Consider the following 21,904-nt stretch of genomic DNA (forward strand, 5'->3'; position numbering starts at 1 on the left):
GCATATTGATACGCTTTACAAACATTGAGCAAAAAGCGATTTATGCTACTTGAGCATTCAGATACTTGAGACTGGGATCTTCACTTGGATGTTGCATGATTGATATGTCATGGTCCTCACAGATGTACTTGGGCTGATTTGGGCTTTACACTCCCTGAGCATACACCTATTTATGTCAGGTCTTGCCAGTATTGTGTACACTTTGCCCTATTATACAGGGGGTGTGCCAGCTTACTGAGGATTCATTTGACATGCGTGGGTGTTTGCTTGATATTTGTATGACTGTCACATGCTAATTTATGCCCGCTTGATGCCAGTTATGCTTTGATAGTCTGTGGTTGACTTGGTGTATTAATTTTGCCTACAGTTTGCTCTCATTGTACTTAACTATAATTTATTATAGCAAGCAATTATGCATGGACTGACATGGAGTTTTCGTTGAATCATCTTGATTTTATGTACTTTTGATGGTACTTGGTGGATATCATCATTAGCTATCAGCTTGTGGTCATTTTGCCTTGGTTTTGGTTGTATTTTGGCTATTTATAGCAGAAAATAACAAGCAATTTTGAACTGTTTGCACCATTTTGGACTACAGTATGGAATCTTCTTCCACTGATAGTGCTATCTTCAACATCACTAAGCTTGATGGTATGAATTATGCCTATTTGAAGAGCCAAGTTTGATAGGTATTGATGCAGAAACCGCAAATAAAGCCACTAAGGATACATGGCGAGTAGCCTGAAACTATGACTGATGACGAATGTGATGAGCTTGATGAGTTATGCAAGTCCACTCTCATCTTGTCTCTCACTGAACAGGTGCATTACAATGTGGTTGAGGAAGCACAGAGTGCTTAGCAGCTTTGGGATAAGATCAATAACCTTTATGATAAGAAAAGTCTGGCAAGTCAGATGTATTGGTTGAAGCAACTTATGGATCTGCGCATGAAGGAGAATATGATGATTCCTACTCATTTAAGTCAATTCCATGCTATTCTCAAGAGCTTGAATTTGCAAGGCATTACCTTTAATGATGAGGTTACTCCATTGTTTTTGATTGGGACTCTGAGTGAATCATGGGATGTATTCTACACTGCCTTATGTGCTTCTGCTACTATTTTGAACTTGCATGATGTAGAGAGTGCTCTTCTGCAAGAAGAGATTAATTGTAAGAACTTGGATGCCTCTTGTGTGTCGCATGCTTTGACTGTTAGAGGCAGAGATAATAATGGAAAGAATGACTATGGAAATGGCCATGGTGGAGACTCAAAGAAGTCTAGGTCTAAGTCGTGTGGTGTGCAACAAGTCTCGTGGGAGAAATGCTAATGTGACATGTCATCATTGCAGCAAGAAGGGTCATATACACCCACAGTGTCATGAGTTGTGCAATGAGAAGCACAAAGAGAAGGGAAAAGACAAAGTACAAGAAAAGCCCTCTGATCATAGCACGATATCTACAAAATCCAGTGTGAAAATAGAGGAGATAAATGCCATGCAGATTGAGGACTCCAATGGGGAATACATATTTGCAGCTAGTTCTTGTGATTCTACGTCATTGATCGAGGTTCACTCTATGTATGTGCAGTGATGGCTTTTGGATTCTCGTTCTTCATTTCATATTACACTATGCTGTGAGTGGTTCTATTCTTACCGCATTGTCTCTGGTTTAGTTCGCTTGGATGATGACATGTCACTTGCTATTGTTGGCATTGGGATGTACGGCTACAGTTCTCTACTGGTAGTACTTTTCTGTTACAGGATGTACGTCATGTACCTGTGCTTACACACAGTCTTATGTCTACAAGACAGCTTGATGATGTTGGGTTTCATATTTCTTTTGGGGATTCTGCCTAGAAGATCACTCGTGGGCAGACTTGTGTTTGCTAGAGGTGCCAAGGTTGGCAACCTCTATCCTCTTGTAGTTGATGGGTCCTCTATTGACCATGTTTTGTAAGTGGATTCCATCCCACATGTATCTCTTTGGCATGCCCATTTGTGCCATATGTCATTGAAGAGAATGAAAATGTTTTCTAGTTTGCAGTACTTACTACCCCTTGACTATGCATATTTTGATTCATGTGAGCATTGTCTTTATGACAAATAGACTAGAAATACGCATAAGAAGTCTGATAGGACACGCATGAGTGAGCCCTTGGCATTGGTACATTCGGATGTCTGTGGGCCCATGCCCTATCAGTCTATGGGTGATATAAAGTATTTTGTGACATTTATTGACGATTTTTCACGTAAAGTCTAGGCTTTTCCCATTAAGCTTAAGTCAAATGTCTTGGCTATGTTTCAAAGATGGCTTGCATTGGTGAGAACTAGACTGGGCATAGATTGAAATGCCTTAGGACTGACAATGGGGGAGAATATGTGTCACGTGCCTTTGAGAAGCTATGTGATGAGAGGGATATTAAGCATCAGTTGACCGTCCCCTATACCCCAACCCTTGGCTGAGCGAATGAATAGATCCATCCAAGAGCCTATACATAGTATGTTTAGCCATGTAGGCCTACCGCAGAGTTTTTGAGCTGAGGCAGTCAGTACAGTTGTGCATGTCATCAATAGATCACCTTCTAGTGGTTTGGATTTCCAGGTTACAAAGGAGGTATGGATTGAAAAAGCTCTGTCTTATGCGCATCTCTATGTCTTTGAATGTAAGGCATTCTGCCATGTTCTCAAGAAAAAGCATAGTAAGCTGGATTCTAAGAGTGTCAAATGCATTTTTCTTGGCTATGGAGATGCAGGTGAGATGGGTTACCGCCTCTGGGATCTGCAAAAAGGGAAAGTCATCCACAGCCATGATGTAGTCTTTCATGAAGACAAGATACATAGGCAGCTTGAGAAGGTAGTAGAGATACACAAGGTTATATTCCAGGAGGAGCCACGTGCTCCTGCATAGCAAGTTGGAAAACCTACAATGACAGTTGACACACATGGCCAAGGTATTGGACAGGATGCTAGACATGCAACAGAGCCTGCAGTGAGATGGCAGTCTACTAGAGCTAGACATCCACTTGATAGATTTGAGCCCTTGATGCATTATGTCTTGGTTACAAATGCAGAAGAGCCTCTCACCTATGATGAGGCTATGTGCGGGGTTGACACTCACTCCTTGGAGAGGGCTATGCAGTCTGAGATGGACTCTATGCATAAGAATATGAATTGGGATTTGGTTGCATTGCCTAAGGGCAAGAAGGCTTTGCCATGCAAATGGGTATACAAGCTGAAAAGTACCCCTAAAAACTCCAAGCTGGCTTATAAGGCAAGACTTGTTGCTAAGAGTTTTAAACAAGAGCATAGAGTTGACTTTAATGAAGTCTTTTCTCCTATAGTCAAGATGACCACCCTACGCTTGGTTTTGGCCTTAGTCGCACAACTTGATTGGACATGTATCAGATAGATGTCAAGATTGTATTCTCGCATAGGGATTTGCATGATGAGATTTACATGGAGCGGCCTAAGGGCTTTGTAGAATTTGGAAGGGAGCACCTAGTGTGCAAGTTGAAGAAAAGTATTTATGGCTTGAAGCAAACACCTAGGGAGTAGTATCATAAGTTTGATGCCTTTATGCAGTCATAGGACTACAACAAGAGTGCTATGGATTTGTGTCTTTACATGAAGAAAGCCCGTGATAGCTCATTGCTTATTTTAGTACTTTATGTGCATGAGGAAAGCTCACGATGAGCTGGATGCTCTTAAATCTCAGTTAAAGAAGAACTTTGAGATGAAGGATTTGGAACATGCCTCTCACATTCTTGGTATGCTCATTAAGTGCGACAGACATTAGGGACTACTCTACCTCTCACAGAGGGAGTATATTCATAAAGTCCTTGAGCGTTTTCTCATGCATGATGTAAAGCCTATTGGATGTCCATTACCTTCTTATGTGAAGGTCTCACATGTTAATTGTCCACAAACAAATGAGCAAAGGGCCAAGATGGCCAAGATCCCTTATGCATCAGTCGTAGACAATTTGATATATACCATGATAGCCACTCATCTAGATATTGCCTTTGTAGTTGATATTGTGGCACGCTATATGGCTACACTTGGCAAGAAACATTGGGATGCCGTGAAGGGTATCATGAGATACTTGAAGGACACATCAGATATATGTATTTGCTATGGTAGCGAGGCTACAGGAGTTGTGGGCTATACAGACTCCGATTATACAGAACATGCAGATACCAGGAACTTCACTTCTGGCTATGTATTCACCTATGCTGGAGGTGCTGTCTCTTGGTTGACCAGGGTTCAAAAGTGTATAGCTCTCTCTACCATTCAGGCCAAGTATGTTGCAACCACTGAGGCTTGCAAGGAGGCCATATGGTTAGGTTGTTTGGTTAATGACCTTGGGATTGATACTATACCTACACTGCATTTGAATTCTATGAGTGCTATTCAACTAGCCAAGAGTCTGGCGGTCTTCCATGCGAAGACAAAACACATTGAGGTGAGGTAGCACTTTATACGTGGGGTTGTGGAGGACAAGTCTATTGATCTTGTCAAGATCTCCACTGACAAAAATCCTACAGATCTACTCACGAAAAGCCTCACTACTAAGCGCTTTGGTTGCTATCGGGTGCCACATCACCAGGCAGACCGAGATTTAATGTGAGCCATTGATGCATGATGCATGAGAGAGAGAACATACCTGTGATAAATGAGCGAGATCATAGTAGCACCTCCATTCGTAAATAGGCATGGCAACCCCAAAAACGTTTTTACAGTAGCACATTGGCGACAGAGATGACCAACGGCTCATGCAACGGGAAAGAGAGGGACCCGACCCTAAATCCTATTGTGATTGGCGAGCACGACGCAAGAGCCCACACCTCAGCCTACGGATGGAATCGGACGGGGGAGCTCTCGAGTCGCCCGCCCTATGGAATGTCGAAACAGGGCGTGGGGGCATCCAATACCCCCCGTCGCTGTTGCTAATGGCCACCCCGAGTGTGTAAGAGGGGGGGCCCTTTTTTGCCTTTCGCCCCTTCCTATTGGCCCCAACTTGAAGACTTGGGCAGCTGCATTGGGGTGTGTAACGGCCCTCAGAGCGGTAGAACTTCCCAGGATTATCTCCAGCTCCCGCTATGTTCTCATGGTGATGGCTCTGGAAGCCACCTCCACCACTTGCCTGCTTCAGAGCACCATCTGCACACCTCTACGGGCATATCCTCAGCTTGCCATGGCAGTGGAGCCGGCTCCTATATCCCATTCCTGTCCCTCCCACCCCCTCCTTTCAGTAGCTTGCGCAGGAGCTTGCAGTTCATTGCACATTGAAAACGAGCGTCTTGACGACCCCCGTGATCTTTCCGATGGCTCGCAAGAGCCTTTCTCTAGCTTGCCATCATTGCGGGCCCCCTGGGAAGGCCTTGCAGTAGATGATTTTAGTAGCACACAGGTTGAGAGGAATGGCACTTATGCATTTCGGCCTGCGCCATGGCTGCAAGTGGGGGGGAGAACAGAAAGACATAGAGGGTGTAGTTAAGGAGCGAACTGGAGAAGGAGATAGGCAAGTAGCTGCAGATGATATGTTAGCAATGGTGCGATAGTCCAAAAGTGGCAGGCCGCACAGCGAGAGAGCTCTTATTTATTTATAACTTGGCCGCTTTTTTATTTTTTATTTCACGAGTTCGTAGCTCACGACTCAAATCTAAACAGGGCCTTCATCTTTGAACTGCCAAGGGCAGAAGCCAGGTTTAGGGTTTATTGCGGCCATGGCCGAACTCTCTCTCTCTCTCTCTCTCTCTCTCTCTCATATATATATATATATATATATATATATATATATATATATATATATATATATATATATATCGTTGCCCTGCTCATCAATTGGGGCTGCTCCTGCGACGTCAAACGCCTGTTCAGGCTTGGATCTAACGTTAGAATCTTTGTCATTGACGGCCATCAAGTGACCATCCTCTACACACACGAATATATGGAAGGGGTTGGATTGTGAGATTTACGTTTCCCTGATTAAGAAAAACATAGTGCGAGGAGATTAGTCATGCTATTGCCTATAGATTCGACAGGTGGAAGCTTGGAGCTTGTTGATGTGCCGTCTGTTGCTACTGCTGCTTCTTCTTGGCGTTCACCACTGCACGCTCGAGGACAGCTGGTGCATTGCGGCCATGGCTTCTTCTTCTCCGTCCCCTTCTGCTCCTCCCTGCACGCAAAAGCACATCGCCATGCTTGCTTTGCTGAGGTTCACTTTTTTTAAAACCCCCCTTTATCTCCCTCTTTCCCCTTTTCTTTGGATCTTTTCTCTCATATTTTGATGTAGCAGTTAGTTATGGATTATTTCCTACTTGATTTGATGTCATCCTCCTGCCTGAAACTCTCCTCTGCTCTCAAATTTCATTGCCTTGCTCCTCTTCCGCATGTTAGCATATATTTTCACATGCGACACCTCTCAGTTTTACAGGATACGGTATGCGAGGTGGTGGTGGTGAGTTTTACAAGATACGGTATGCGAGGTGGTCGTGGTGAATCAAGCAAGGATGAGAATGCACACTTCTCACCATGATTGCACAAATGTGCATGTTTCAATGTGGTAGACTATGCAACAGTACACATGAATGATTTATGCATGATAAGAGAGTTCTACTTAGGTGAAAAACATTCAGAATTGAATCATATAGCTTTGGGCTTGACACTTGATATTTGCCACCATGAAGAACATGCAAGGGACACAGTAGGTACTAGTGCATTCCGTATTGAGGTAGATAAGAAACAAGCATATGTTGGTCACTTGGATAGTGTTATGAGCAATCATACTAAGAGCACATGGGTTGATATGAGAGATGAAATATTAAATACGACTACAGAGGTTTTTTGGGAAATCAAAAAGCAGCCACAAAAATGTCAAAGGATTGCATGTAAGAAATGGTTTGATGATGAATGTAAGGTTGCACGTAGAAAGCTGAAAATCCTCCCTAAGAAACAAGAACGAAGTGTGGCAAAAAAACGATATAATATTCTCACATGTAAAAAGCGATGACGATATGTAGTGGCCAAAGAAAGAGAAGATGTTAGGGAGTTTGAGAAATGTCCAAGGTAAGCATGGAGAAAATTGCAAACCAAAAGATCAAATGTTATGGAGGATTTTACAGATGTTGGGATGCTATCGTATGTTACAGAACTTTACATGCATAAAGGGGTACAACCCATCAAATGTGATATACATACGTAGTCATTTAGTGCTCTGTTCACTTTAGAAACATTGGAGGCAGCCCTCAACAAGATGGCTAATGGAAAAGCATGTGATATTGTTGAAATGGACAACAAAGGTGACGAGACTATTTATGTTGCATGTGATATATCATGCATTTGCATATGGTTTTTCCCAAGAGTGGCACGAGAATTGGATACAACCATTGTATAAGAAAGGAGATCGCAATTTGCTCACAAACTACCGCACGATTATGGTCAGTTTAGCCATGGCAAAGCTATTCAACACTATCCTAGAAATGCAATTAAGGAAATGGGTAGAAAGTAATAACAAATGAGCTTATGAACACCATGGTCATAACATCATAGACCATTTGGTTACTTTACGTGTGCTTATGGATGAGAGCTGACTTGGGGAAGCAACCTTGTATTGTTGTTTTATGGATTTTAAGAAGGCTTTTGACACCGTACCAAGGGTTGGCTTATGGCAACGAATGCAAGATTTGGGTGTCGCCTCAGAGGGTGCAACGGGGTATCACAAGTATTTGAGAGTAATATAGGAGTCAAACAAGGTTGCCCGCTCTCTTTTACATTATTTGGTTTATGCATTAATAAGTTAGAGGAAATAATTCTCATGGCTATGAATGAAGAGGAAGCCAAAAGCCCGCATATTGGTATATTTGCCATCTTGCTCATGCTTTATATAGATGATATGGTCTTCTTTACATATATTGGGAAACGTATGCAGCACTTCATGGGGATTCTTGAACGGTTTTGTCAAGATAGTGGTTTGATGGTGAATGTATTAAAAACAAAGCTAATGGATGTGTGCACCAAGCAATCAAAGACCCTACTAAAAGTACATTATGTGGGGCAGTCTATAGAGGTAGTATCTACTTTCAAATACATGGGGATTGAGATACCTGCAAACCACAAATGGCATACATGTGTGGAGGAACTATTAGTGGTATGGAAAAGCAAGTATTATCACTTTGAAAATGACTGCAGCTATACATATACTAAATGTTGAAAAATGCGCTGTATGATTTTTTATGCATATGTTCTATAGACTGTATTATATGGAATGGAAGTGTAGGGGAGCATCTCCTTGTCTGCATGGAACGACATTGAGAAGTTGCAAAAAGCTTTTATTCGTAGACATTTGGGCATCAAAAGCACCACACCATATGTACTTATGCTTTTGAAAACTAGTTGTCGACCAATCGAGGTACATGCTATGATTTGAGTACTGAGATATGCCACTCGAGTACGTCAAAGTAGGCTCTCCAAACGGGCATGGGATGCTAGCACATGCCTACAGAAAGTGTTAAAAAGTAAAGTGCTTTTAACAAGATGGGTGCTGGATATGTGAAAATGATTTAAAGAGTGGGAAGTGGATAGATATCTAGATATGACATCCAAAGATACATGCATGGACACATTTCAATCAGACCTCTTACGAGCATAACAAGCAAAACATCAAAGCAAGGGAGCAAATGGCAAACTTGCTTATTACAGTATGCATATCTATCCTTTATGTTGGGAATCCTACATGCAGGCAGAGGCACACACGCAGCCATACATAGCCAACCCACTCTCAATGGTATTTAGACGGAGTATTACACAACTTTCGAACTCGATCACACACTTTATTGATCGAGGCAGGTGCATGGAGTGGACAGGCAAGAGAGATGAGGTTATGTAAGTTGTGTGGACTACAGAGTGTAGAATTAGAGGAGCACATGATTATGACATGCCCAACATATACACACATATAGGCTGACTTTGATATCCCTTTCCAGGGGCCACTTCACCAGTTTCTAACCACTACTCCTATATCAAAGTTAGGGGCTCTCATCACCCGCATGTTACGCTTTTGGGAGAACCATGTTGCATAGATCGTTCTTTCACCGTAGCTACCCTTTCCTACCATGGGGGAGGAGAATCATTGTATATCTGGAAAGGTCCCATGGGTCATAATTTGGCCTTCCGTGGACGATAATAAATTACTCTACTCTACTCTCTCTCTCTCTCTCTCTCTCTCTCTATATATATATATATATATATATATATATATATATATATATATATATATATATATATATATATATATATATATATATATATATATATATATATATATATATGCATGTTCAAGTAGCCCATTTCTCTATGTTTGGAGATGGGCCACAAGTTTGTTTCTTCTACTCAGCTTTGGAGGCTGTTGCTTCATGTCTGAGCAGCCATAATGCATCCTTGATATGGACGGCCCAAGAGTAGCGCCATGCAATTTATCATGTCTCTCCTCTCTAACCTCATTAGAGGCAGCACCATCGAATCCCTCAATTGAGCATATCTCCTTCATCTTGGACATGGACCTCTGCCCTCTCCTAGGGCTACTGCTTCCTTGTGGAGCTCTCATTGCTCAATATTTCTATGAAAATTTCAATCTCAACCTGCACATTGCTATCATGGTGTCCAAGTGGATGGTGAACTACCTTGGGATGAGATGCCACATGTGGTTGATTTAGAACATTTAGATGCTCAAAGGGCTATCCTGCATCCTACTGGGGAAGCTAAGCAACCTTGTGGGGGCTATAATGGCATCGATAATCTTCTCATGCTTCGTGGAGGCAGGAGCAGGTAGGGCAACTTTCAGGATCATTCCATTCATCTCAAGGTCATTTAGTAAGAGAGAGAATTGATGAAGATGAGATTTGCAACTATTAAAACTATGTAATGATGATTACTGATCAGCATGCCACTATTAGTGATTAGCCTTAGATGAAGAGCATGTCTGTATCCAGTTACGAAAGATGAACGCACTAATCTTCTTCCTTTCTTTATGATATCTGGATTGTTTCTGCAAATTAAAGATTGCCTTGACTAAGTATATGTGCACTTGGATTCGAAGGATGTAAATTGTGTAGAGTTTGAATGAAACCATGGTGATTACTTCATTCTGTATTCAGTAGAGAAATATATGTATACTAATCAACTTCATTTCGTATTTAGTAGAAAAATGCATATACTAATCTTCTTTAGAATAAAGTTTTGAAACATTATTGGCCAATTAGGAGAATTAGGATGTGGTGTATGAATAGTTGGAACAATACTGCCACTTATGCCATCTTGGGTTAAGGCATGTGTGATTGTTTGTGATATATAAAAATGTAAGATGATCTTGGGTACTTATTTCATTTTTTATAAAAAAGTGAAGTTTTAATAGTATGTTATCATATTGAGTTTAGTTTACATTATGATTGTGTTTGTGAGACATTCCAAAATCCCATATCTATACTCAAATCAACAAGAAATTTTTGGTGATATGACTTGCCATCTTCAATTAATATTGAAGGCTATGCTCTTTACATGGAATTTTGTAATTGAGAGAGACAGAGAGACAGAGAGACAGAGAGACAGAGACAGAGAGAGAGAGAGAGACAGAGAGAGAGAGAGAGAGAGAGAGAGAGAGAGAGAGAGAGAGATTCTGTGTGCATGTGTGAGTACAGTGAGGGTGTACAGAATGTGTGAAACATGTATGTTGAGGGTTGTAAACACATCATGATAGGCTTATGCCCTATAGGAAAGTAGAAAACTTTTGCAAAAAATATTTTATTGCCAAAGGCATGTGGTATAGTGCAACTCAATTTTATATAATGCACTGACTTCATTGTGCAAATTATTTTTTGAAATATATTATACGTACTATAATAATCAAATTATTAAAGGTATTGTTGAACCTCTAAAGTTAAAATTTTTAATAGTATTCTCATGTAAAAATAATGGGGGGGGGGGGGGGGGGGGGGGGAACACACTTTCTCAAAGACTTGCAAGTAACTCTAAAGGTAGCATTGGCATGAGAAAGACAATGTTAAGAGAGCATGTTGTCTTTCTTATCCAATTCAATTATTTGAAAAATGTCTTTCTCATCATTGAATCGGATGAGAAAGACAACACGCACTCTCTTAACATGTACGTATGGACTTTGGAACTATACAATACACACTTGGTTCCAATCAATCATTCGTATCCTTGAGTGTCAAGCCTCTAAAGTTTTTTGAACACATAAGTCTTTATTAGCTCCACTCCCACCACCACTCATTATCATGTTCACACTTAGTCCTACCTAATGATAAATATTGAGATGGCATAGATGGTTGGTGATAAGAATGTGACCATATCATGGTGTGGTTGTTTCCCTTTATTCACCAAAGCAATGATGCCAACAGTGTGTGTGAAGTGTCGTAGTAGGCATGGTTGGCAACACTAACATGGTTGTTTCCCTTTACTCACCAAAGTTATCACCTTGCCCTTTCACACTCTCCGTGGACATATTGTCAACCTACGCTGAAAAGTTTCAGTCCCCATCTTTTCACAACAACTTGACATCTTAGCTGCCCCAAGCTAAGATGTTAACTAACTCAGTTGAAAAGTTTCCATCTTAAAAACTTGACATCTCAACTAAGTGGTAGCGACAATGAACTAATTTTGAAGGTAGCAATGGCATTCTGAATGTACCAACCTTGTACTTGTGTGCTTCATCAATGAACTGATCTATCATGTGTTCGAGAGGCTTAACAATGTTTTAAAAGTCTTACTACAACTAGCTCTGAAGGTAGTAGTGGCATTTGTACAAATGTTTGGTGCCCAACAGTTGGGACCTATTTCAAAATCTCTGGGACTCCTAAGCACAACTTTCATATGCAATTTGAAGTAAATTGTCAGGGGGATTCAATAGCAGCAAAGCAGGTCTTAAACAGTAATGCAACAGCAAACAACAAGAGGTTCCCAAATAGCAATGCAACAACAATGCAATAGCAATTTTTGTGATTCTGAGTTAGTACAGAAGACACTGGATAGTATTGGTATCAGTCAAGATGCTTATATATGCATTGATAGTACCACCTGGAGCATCTATCACCCCTATGGTCCGGCTGAGAGCCACCATGGGGGATTGGAGCTCGCCATCCAGACCGGTGGCAAAGCGTACTTGTATGCCTCATAGCTTCTCCTCCTAATCAGCAACCTCCACACCGAACAGATGCCTGTTCGGTTAGTCACAGGTTTCCCCATAAGCCTACACCTTGCATCCTGGAATGTAAATAGTCTCCACTATAGTGGGGCACATGGTTCCACAAAGTTGATTGTTCGGCAGGAGCTGTAGCCTACCCTTCCTCGCTTTAGGATCCAATTTCTTCCTCTTTTCATCAAGAACATGCACATATGCAATGCTGCCAAATACCTTCAAGTGCAAAATGTCAAGCTTATGACCATACAACCTCTCATATGGAGTTACATCATGAATCCCTGCTGTAGGTATTCTATTCAGCACATAGACCGCAGCCACTATTGCTTATGCCCAATAACCATTGAGCATTTAATGCTCCAATATCATGCTCAAATGCATGATAATAATGGCATATACATTGTTAGGATGAAAGCCACCATTGCCCTAGAATCACCTATTATTTACTGCAATAAACAACCAGTCTACACAAGTATGTGCTGAATATCTCAAAATTTGTGAGAAATTTGAAAAAACTTTCTTTTGCAAAGTTATAGACATCGAGAAGGTCAGGCAACAAGGGCCGTTTCTCCAAAAACCATTTGTGTAGCAAGATATAGCTTTTGCAAAAAATGGGCTGCAGGCACAATCTCCTTTTATGACGTTTTCTTCAAATATGATGTCTTGATGTCAAATGGCCACTGCCAAGCCTTTAGGCTTTAGGCATTCAAGCTCTTATACCATGTTGGAAGAGAGGGAGATAGATAGAGTGGAGTGAAAGATGAGCCTCAGCTCATTGTTGTTCTTCTTCCATTATTCTTCCATCATACTAACTGAAAGAGACTTACACATATAGGTATGACTAACTAAGACTAACTATGATTAAGTCACTGATTACACCAACTTATTGAATGCCACACACATGTACATCTGTATCCCTCTAATGTCGGTCACACACATAAAGATAAATTGACTAAAGAGTAACAAGAGCTTGATATTCTAACATAGAAATCATATCCTTAGAAATCACAAGAGAGAGAGAGAGAGAGAGAGAGAGAGAGAGAGAGAGAGAGAGAGAGAGAGAGAGAGAGAGAGAGAGAGAGAGAGAGAGAGAATGTGTGTGTGTGTGTGTGTGTGTGTGTGTGTGTGTGTGTGTGTGTGTGCACGTGCACATGGAAGAATGAGGGACCATTAGGAGAAGCTCTTCTCTGCCTCTTGTTTCTTCTTCTTCCTCCCTTCATTTGCCTATTCATAGAGCTTTCATGGATTTGCTCTGGAGCAATGAAGTAGTAGATTTGAATGGAGGTGCAATACTTGGATCATACTATAATACAATAGGTAAGTAGGTAAGCTCGCAACACCTTAAGTATGATCTTGCATTTTTCACTTACTAGATTAGGAAGGAGAGTGCATGGTTGGGTTAAGAAAGAGTGTAAGGAAGCTAGGTGGGAGACATCATAACCAACACAATTGAAACTCATGAATACAATAATAGTTCCATCCAAAGTTCTATTTTTGTACATGAAAACACATCACCATTTAAGTTTGCACATGAGTCCCTATACTAGGACCTAGCTTATATTATAATACCTTGATAATGCATATTATGTTGCAAGGCCAATGAATGAATGGCATCTTGTATTACTTTGTACACAATGACTAGTATTAACATTTGCATTGCGCTGATAAGTAGCACGATGACTAGTGCCACTATTTGATTGAAATGAATGGATCATTTTCAAAAATAGTGACCTAATACATTGTCAAAGCTATGAAACATTGTCACTTAATGATGCAATATATGCTACTAAGTGGCATTTGTCATTTGCATTGTTAGGAGATGATGGTAATTCCCTCAATAACAGATTTGGACTCATATATTGCACCAACATAGGCATCCCTACTACAAAGGTGGTAGTGACAAATTTAAAAGTAGCGACTCCAACCGAAATGTTTATTAATAGTTTGTGGAGATTATTTTAATAGGTATAAGATTCTATATCTTCTTGATCAATCCCATTCATTAAGAAATTTGCAAGGGCTGAATAGATTAGTGTGACAACCTGGGCTTTTGCATACTAACACATAAAAAAATGATGCTACTAGAAATTTTTTTCTCTCCCTTGAGAAACTTTTTGATGTCTATGGCACCCCCATAAAACTTTGTGAGGTGATAACTCATATACCTAAAAGGTTAATATAGCTAGTAAAATACTAAAGGGACCATAAATTATAGGACATAATGATGATAGTATAGTTTTTGAAGGGTTTCCTTCATATACGTATACAAACATGTTATAGGGATATGATGACTGATACCATTATTTGTTCAAAAAATTTGGAAGGGTTTCTTTAAGATACTTAATTTTTGTCTAGCTATGCTATTGGATGTGCAAAGTCCTTTTGCCCAAATGTGACTTATATATCTTCACTTGATATTTATTATAGTGCCAACCTAAGTGAGAAATATATTCTCAAATTCATGATGAGGAAGAGCTACCTTTCTCGAAATAGACATCCTCATACATTTGATACTTACTTAATACTAGGTACTCCATCCCTAGATTCTCCAAGCGCTTCATACTAGTGTTCTTATGGTGTGAAGGGACCGCTCATGTGCCAAGAGGGTTCATGGGAGGTTGATATAGAAACATAACCTACACTTTGAAATCTTTGACAACTTAGACTAATACATTTTTGAATGCGTGAAAAATGCAATGTATGGGAATGTAGCAAGGATGTGGCATCACTAGTGTATAGGAAGTGAAAGGCTAACATTAATAGGATCAAGCTTAAACTATATTTCTAAAAAACCCTTATGACTATTTCTCAAAGTCTATCAAAGTTTCTCAAAGACAAACACATTTAATGATGATTCCTATTCACACTTGAGCCTATCATACATACATATTATCTACACACATTGAACTTACAATAGTATATAAATTGGACTACCCATAAATTAACTACTACTACCACTACTGCTATTGCTATTGCTTCTTCTTCTTCTTCTTCTTCTTCATCATCATCATCATCACACACAGTTCTTGGGAGCTCACGCTCGACCACCAAGACTCACAAACTGCTTATTGTTCAAGTGTTTCAAGCCGAGCCATTAGGAAAAAATGAACTCACAAATGGGCCTTTTAGCTCCCCCTCTCTCCTCCTTAAAACAAGGAAAAGAAGAGAGAATAATAGTAAAATAATCCTCTTCTCTCTCCACTTTTGCAATCTCGTTTTGCCTTTTTTATATTATCTACAAAGATATACTCAAATTCCTTCTCTATCCTCATTCAAGAAGTCTTTTTCAACTAAATTTTATATTAAAAAAGGAGTTAGTTACGGGAGTGTGGTGCTTCATTTTCAATGCAAAATGATTAGTAAATACGAGGTGATTGATTTTTCAATCGAGAATAAGGAAAATGAAATTTTGAAAGTTCCTTTTAAGATATTTTGGGGATTTTTTATATTCTAGCTTTTGGTCAAAAAACAAACCAACTGGTCAAATTTCATATTTTTTGAAAAAAAATTGGAGGTAAAATAGAAATGTCTAAAATATGAAAAGTCTTGGACATGCCTACCTTATGAGTTATTTTTCCCCATATCTACACTCTCTCATAGCTCTATTGTGACCTCTTCTCTATGTTTATGCAACCTTCATTAACATAGTGAATTACTTACACCCTCCTTTCCCTTGGCACCTTTGTGTGCCTCTATGTGCATCTCCACTCTACCTCCTATGACAACCAAGTAAGCTCCCAGTTTCTATTAATAGTAAAACAAATACATGAAAGAAGGAGTTGCATATTGAGGTAGAGATTGAATACGTCCCATTATTAAAAAAAACCCAACGCACCAATGTCAACCCTTAGGTTTTGCAGAGTTACAGGCAAATGGGATTGAAACATGTGGACTTGTGGGTTGATGGGGGAATCTACCCAATTGACCCCTTAAACAATAGACCTCCAACTTTCTCAAGAATCACAAATTTGTTGAAGTATGTGTGCGAGGGTAAAAATGGGTTGCTCGATTACACTAGGCGACTCAATGATCAGGCATTTAAAGTATTTACAACTTGCCAAGTAACCATAAAAATTTATCATGATGTGATCGCTGCACATCAACTTTATATACAACAGCTCATAGGGCAAGTAGTACAGCTGAATGACACTATGATTCAACAAAACAATCAAATTATTTCAATGCAGGACACTATCCATGACATTGGTATCTCATATAAGGAGGCAAAGGCCCAATTGGACGACCTAAGGTCAACAACAAGCTAACACAGGAGCATAAACGAAAGAAGAAGCCAATCAATGAGTTAATTGTGAATAGCAGCCAATGGAAGTGACGTATCAAAGCATGTAAGGTAGCTTAGAATGAGAACCTAGGTGAGGGTGAGGTTAGATCATATATTAGTAGATTGTTAAAAGCAAGTACATTGAAAAATGCTTTGAGCAATCCTAAGTTTAAGGCTGTGAAGGAAAAGGTGATTGAGTGCACATTAAAAGATGTGTCAAACGAGTTCTCAGCTATGGATGCACAATCCATTTGTGACAGGGCCGGTATTAGCACAATGACTTACTCAAAGATATTCAAAGGTGTGAAGGCTGGGTTTGGTCATGTGCTGAAGAGAAATAGAATCGTGCCTCTTCCTCAACCTTCAAAGTTAATAGAGGCCCGATGGCAACTTAATACAAAGGTTTTGGAGCTGATAGGAGATCCCATGCATGTTCAATGAGTGGAAACACTAAAGGTTGGGACCAAAAATGCATATGAGTTGAAGTTCACCGAACTCAACAATTACTATTTAGATTTTGTACAAGGTGCAATCAGAAATGGTAATGTACTACAATATGTCTATCGAGGAATGTAATGGTAAATTGCAATTTGTTATAAAATTAGATGAAAGTGAGATCACCAAAGGAGTAAAGATTGAAAGAGTTAGGGTAACGCTGATAAATAGAGCTTTACAATTCGACAAGAACGACCCAAGGAACTTTAATGTTCAATCCGAGTGCCATGTGTGGTGGCTCGCTACATTTGAAGTTCTTAAGGAAACATTTGAGACGTTGCAATTGTTATTTATGCACACAAGCATTCCAAACATCATCGATCATCAAGAACATGGTGAGATGCTCTCGATTGAAGGGTATGGTCAATACTTAGTTGAATGGCATCTTGCAAAAGACTTGAAAACTTTAAAATGCATGTGTGGAATCTTTAATGGTGCAAATATAAAAAATCCATGTCTATATTGCTTGACAGAGAGGGTGGAAGGAAAGGACAGAAAGAAGAATTGGAAAAGGGTAACAAGTGATGTACCGACGCGCAATAGAGAAGATCCCACTTGGAAGTCCATCTTCAACATTCCATTGGATCGTATTCACATTTGTTCATTGTATACTTTTTTCATAATCATGGAGAAACTTGTATATGAATATATTTGCTTTGCTTTATAGGATGCAACTAGAAAAAGAAGCCATTGCAACGTGCAAGAATGTGGAGTGAGTGCTATCAGAAATTGGACTAGACAAGCATCAAGTGACGATCGAAAAAGATAAGAGATCAGGAAAATCTGGTTGCCAAAAAAGCCTTGGTTTTGAGAAGCAAAGGCTAGAAAATTTCTCTCAGCATCCATCAATGAGGAGGGGAATGTCATGTTTCATAGGCCCCCGCAGGACTACAATGGTTGGAAAAGGTTACATTTTGCATTTCCTGATCGAAGTAATGGAGGAAAAACAAGGTTGGCCAAAGCTAAGGTTTGGATAAGTCTTAATATATTGGCTCCCTTACTTTGCAAGATGGTGTTTAACAATGAAAATATGCAAGAATTTATTGATGTTGTACATAGCTTCCACGAAAACATGGTGAAAGCGTGGGACAAAAGCTCTATCACACATTACATGGTGCGTACTAAGTTAATATTTTAAAATTGTATGAATTGTATAAACTATTGAGCATAGTTCTACTCATGTGTGATATGTGTCTTTGTAGCATATCCTTGAGGCACATGGGCCATACTTTGTAGAAAAGGAAAGCATCAGAGTTTGGTCCATGCAAGGGATGGAAAATTCACATTGGATAGTGCGTGGTACATACCAAAGAAAAACCGATCATGGTGGAGGGGTGAATAGTAGCAATCCAATGATCCAATTGCTATCTTGGTAGTATAGGATTATAGTAGCGGATGAAGCTAAACTCTTGCAAAAGAGAGCAAATGAAAGTGCTGACGAATTGGTTGTAGACATGATGGAATCATGTCGTGTCACTAAAAGAGTGCATTATAAAGCCTCAAGTATCAAAGAAAACCATGCCAAGTGGCTAGAAACAAGGCTTCAACAAGGCAGCAAATGGGTTCGAAGAGAGCTAAGATAGTAAGACGAACAATGTGTTTAGTATGAATGCAATTCATAGTTTAAGAGAGAAAGAGAGAGTGTGCATCTATGTGAATGAGTCTTACAGTTTAGAGTTATATAAAAGAGAGTTTCACTTTCTATCTTATTCATTGAGTTCTCACATCTCTTGTATAGAAAATATGGCTAGGTCTAAGGTAGTTGCAAATAAGCTTCTGCTCAGAGTTCCATATCGTGTTCAGCCCCTTGGAGCATCTACTAGCTCAGATGCACCCCCTTCTCAACCTAACCTAGCTTCCTCACGCCGCCCTTACAAGGGTCCTCCTCAGCATCCCCACAAGAAATGCAAGTGGAAGCCAGGTACGGTGGCCCTGAGAGAAATCAAGAGGTATCAATGCTCTTTTGATCTCATCATTCTGAAGGCGAGCTTCTCGAGATTTGTTCGTGAGATTGTGCAAGATCTCTACGGCACAAAAAGCAGGAGGTGGTTTTTGGCACAAGGTCAAGGTAGACCTAATCGCTTCACAAAAGAATGTCTTCGTGCTCTACAATGTGCTGCAAATGCCTTTTTAGTTGACTTGATGACTTATGCTCAGCATTGTGCAATACATGTGAAGTGCATCACTGTAAGTCCCAAGGACTTCCAACTTGTAAGAAATCTTCAAGTAGTGAAGGATACATTCATTCCAATGGAATGAACACAGTTTGTAATGTTATATTTTTTGGCATAGTGTTCTCCTCATGCATTGGACATATGACTATGTCCCAGTGCAAAACTATTGTATGCACCCTTAAAATACGAATTAAATTTTTACTCTTGTCCTTCGCTCTCAACTTTGACTATGTATCTTCGCTGTATTTTCAACTCTTACAGTTTTTACTAGCATTGTCAATTTCAATAGGAAAAACATGCAAAAATTTGCCATTTCTTGTTATAGACTTTACTCATTATGCCTTTGTATAGTCTATGTCTTTGCACGCTCCAAGCAAGCGCGTCATCGTTTCGGCCATGGAAAGACCTCACACCAAGGCCCACCACCTGGAGCACAAGGTGGACCCTCCTCTAGTGCAGCAGCAGCAAGTTCTCCCCGTAGAGCACAATGACCACCACAGAAGAAGAGGAGATGGAGACCAAGTAATGTTGCCCTTCGGGAGATAAGGAGAATCCAATGCAAATACGAGCTTCTCATTCCAAAAAGATATTTTCATAAGGTTGTTTAGGAAGTCATCCAAGACTTGGAGCTAAAAGGAATAGGAAGATTTTGGGCACGAGTGCAGGATGGCCCCACCAATAGGAAGGTGGACTGCTACAGCTATGGAGGCCCTGCAAAAGGGTTTCTCATCGACTTGTTCAATGATTCATAGCTAGCGGCCATCCATGCAAAGTGTGTCACAATCACAGATAAATACATGAACTTTATCATTCGCCTTTGACACGACAAGGGGACTCCTCCATAGGTTATGAGATTAATGATGCAAGGTTTTGTAATGAGTGTCATAGCACCATAGCATCTTGGAAGGCCAAAAAAAATTGTATACTCTACCACATTTGAATATTTATATATATATACATAATATCTCGTGTGATGTGTACTGAATTCAAATAATTGAGTAAAGTTGTTTTGTTTTATTTCTTGAAACGCGCGACTCTTAATTTTTGTTTAATGTACACACGCATCGAAAGTAGTAATACGTACAAATACGAGTTACGTTATTGCTTATGTACAATCACAAGTGCAATACTACGCATTGACATAATTAAATTGGATTATGTTAACGTATGCGAATGCGTCATTCACGTACCACGCATTATCGTCACACTTACACAAGTCACATATTTATTCAATAAATATTTATTTATAGAAAAAAGTAAAATATCTTATATTCATCAAGAAAAATACATGCGATGGTTGATAGTGATGGCAGATACAAAAAGCCGATAGCCAACAAGAACCCTCATTCGTTCCTTGGCTTTTTCATCGGTGGAGAGGAGGGGCCAACTGAAAATAGAAGTTCCTTCTTTGCTTCAAAAATGACACACTCCCCCTTCAGCTCTTTCTCCAAGAGAAGTGGATCTGACACTTTAGCAAGGTTGCCTAATGTAGCAACCACACACATTGCTCCACCACGTGTTTGGTCAAACAAGTAAAGAAGATTTAACCGCTTGATTAGCACCACCTTCTCCAAGCTAGATGTCACAGGTATCACTAAAAAATGTCCAAACTTGGTCAAAGCTCAAATTTCATGATTGTTTCTTGCCCTCATGGTGAGCACTTCTTATGGAAGACCACCAAGTCTACAACAAGGTTGCCAATGTACTCCTTCAGAGCTAAATCCTTCCGTCGGTCCGCATACCGAGCTCCTCCTTGCCTTGATGTAAACTCATCTATATATAGTATATCTTGAATGACAAAGTCAAATCAAACAATATATTTAGCAACTAACCTAGAGTTATCAGAAAGCAACAAAACTTGACAGTAGGGTGCATCGGGTCCCCCAAAGTCCACATATGAAATCTTGACCAAAAGTGATGCCTGTAGCTGCCCTGTCCGAAGTTTGGCGTTTGGGCCTAGAAAGTGGTCCTAGACTTCGGTTAGGGCAGTTTTTCTGGCCCTAGATGCTAGACTTCAAATAGGGCAACTACACGCATCATTTTTTGCCAAGATTTCACTAGTGGACTCTAGGGGACCTAACACACCCTACTATCAAGTTTCGTCGCATCAAAATATTTGGTAGTTAGAAATCTCACCTTCTCCAGATCATATTATATCTTCATTTCCTCTTGTGTCAGAGCGAGGCACGTCTTTGGGCAGAGGGATCTAAAAACTCCTTGGTAGGAAACTAGGGCCTTGGTCCGAGGTGCCTCTGGAACAGCTCATGGTGTTTCAAGTAGGGAAGAATCACCAAAAAGTGGTGAATAAGTGTCTCGCCCACGTCGATCCATGTTGAATCCCTCGATGGAGTATGTGCAGGTAGCAATGGTGCTTACATAGTCTTCCAAAACCTGAAGGGGGGGGATCCAGCGATGAGAGTACGCTTTCAAGGTTGAAGTTCTTAGAGAAAACCTAAAATATCTCGTCACCTTGGCTAGTAAAGATAGTCTCATGGATCCACTTGTCAAAGTGTGCGCACGCATCCATCGTAGCAGGTAAGAGGGATGTGGTGGATATAAAGAGATGAAGAGAGAAAGTGTGAAAAAAAATAATGAAACAAGAACTAAACTGGTTCTACTTTAAAAACCTTAAGTTTTAAACCATTAAGGGCTACTCGCATACAATATTTTGTTATGGCTTTACTTACATCTTTGTAAAGTTTACATGCATATGTAAATGTGTTGATGTGTGTAACTAAAAAAA

Source organism: Lygodium microphyllum, chromosome 1, assembly GCF_053477565.2.
Source record: "Lygodium microphyllum isolate KBCC chromosome 1, Lygodium_microphyllum_v1.1.10, whole genome shotgun sequence".
In the NCBI taxonomy this organism is placed as follows: Eukaryota; Viridiplantae; Streptophyta; class Polypodiopsida; order Schizaeales; family Lygodiaceae; genus Lygodium; species Lygodium microphyllum.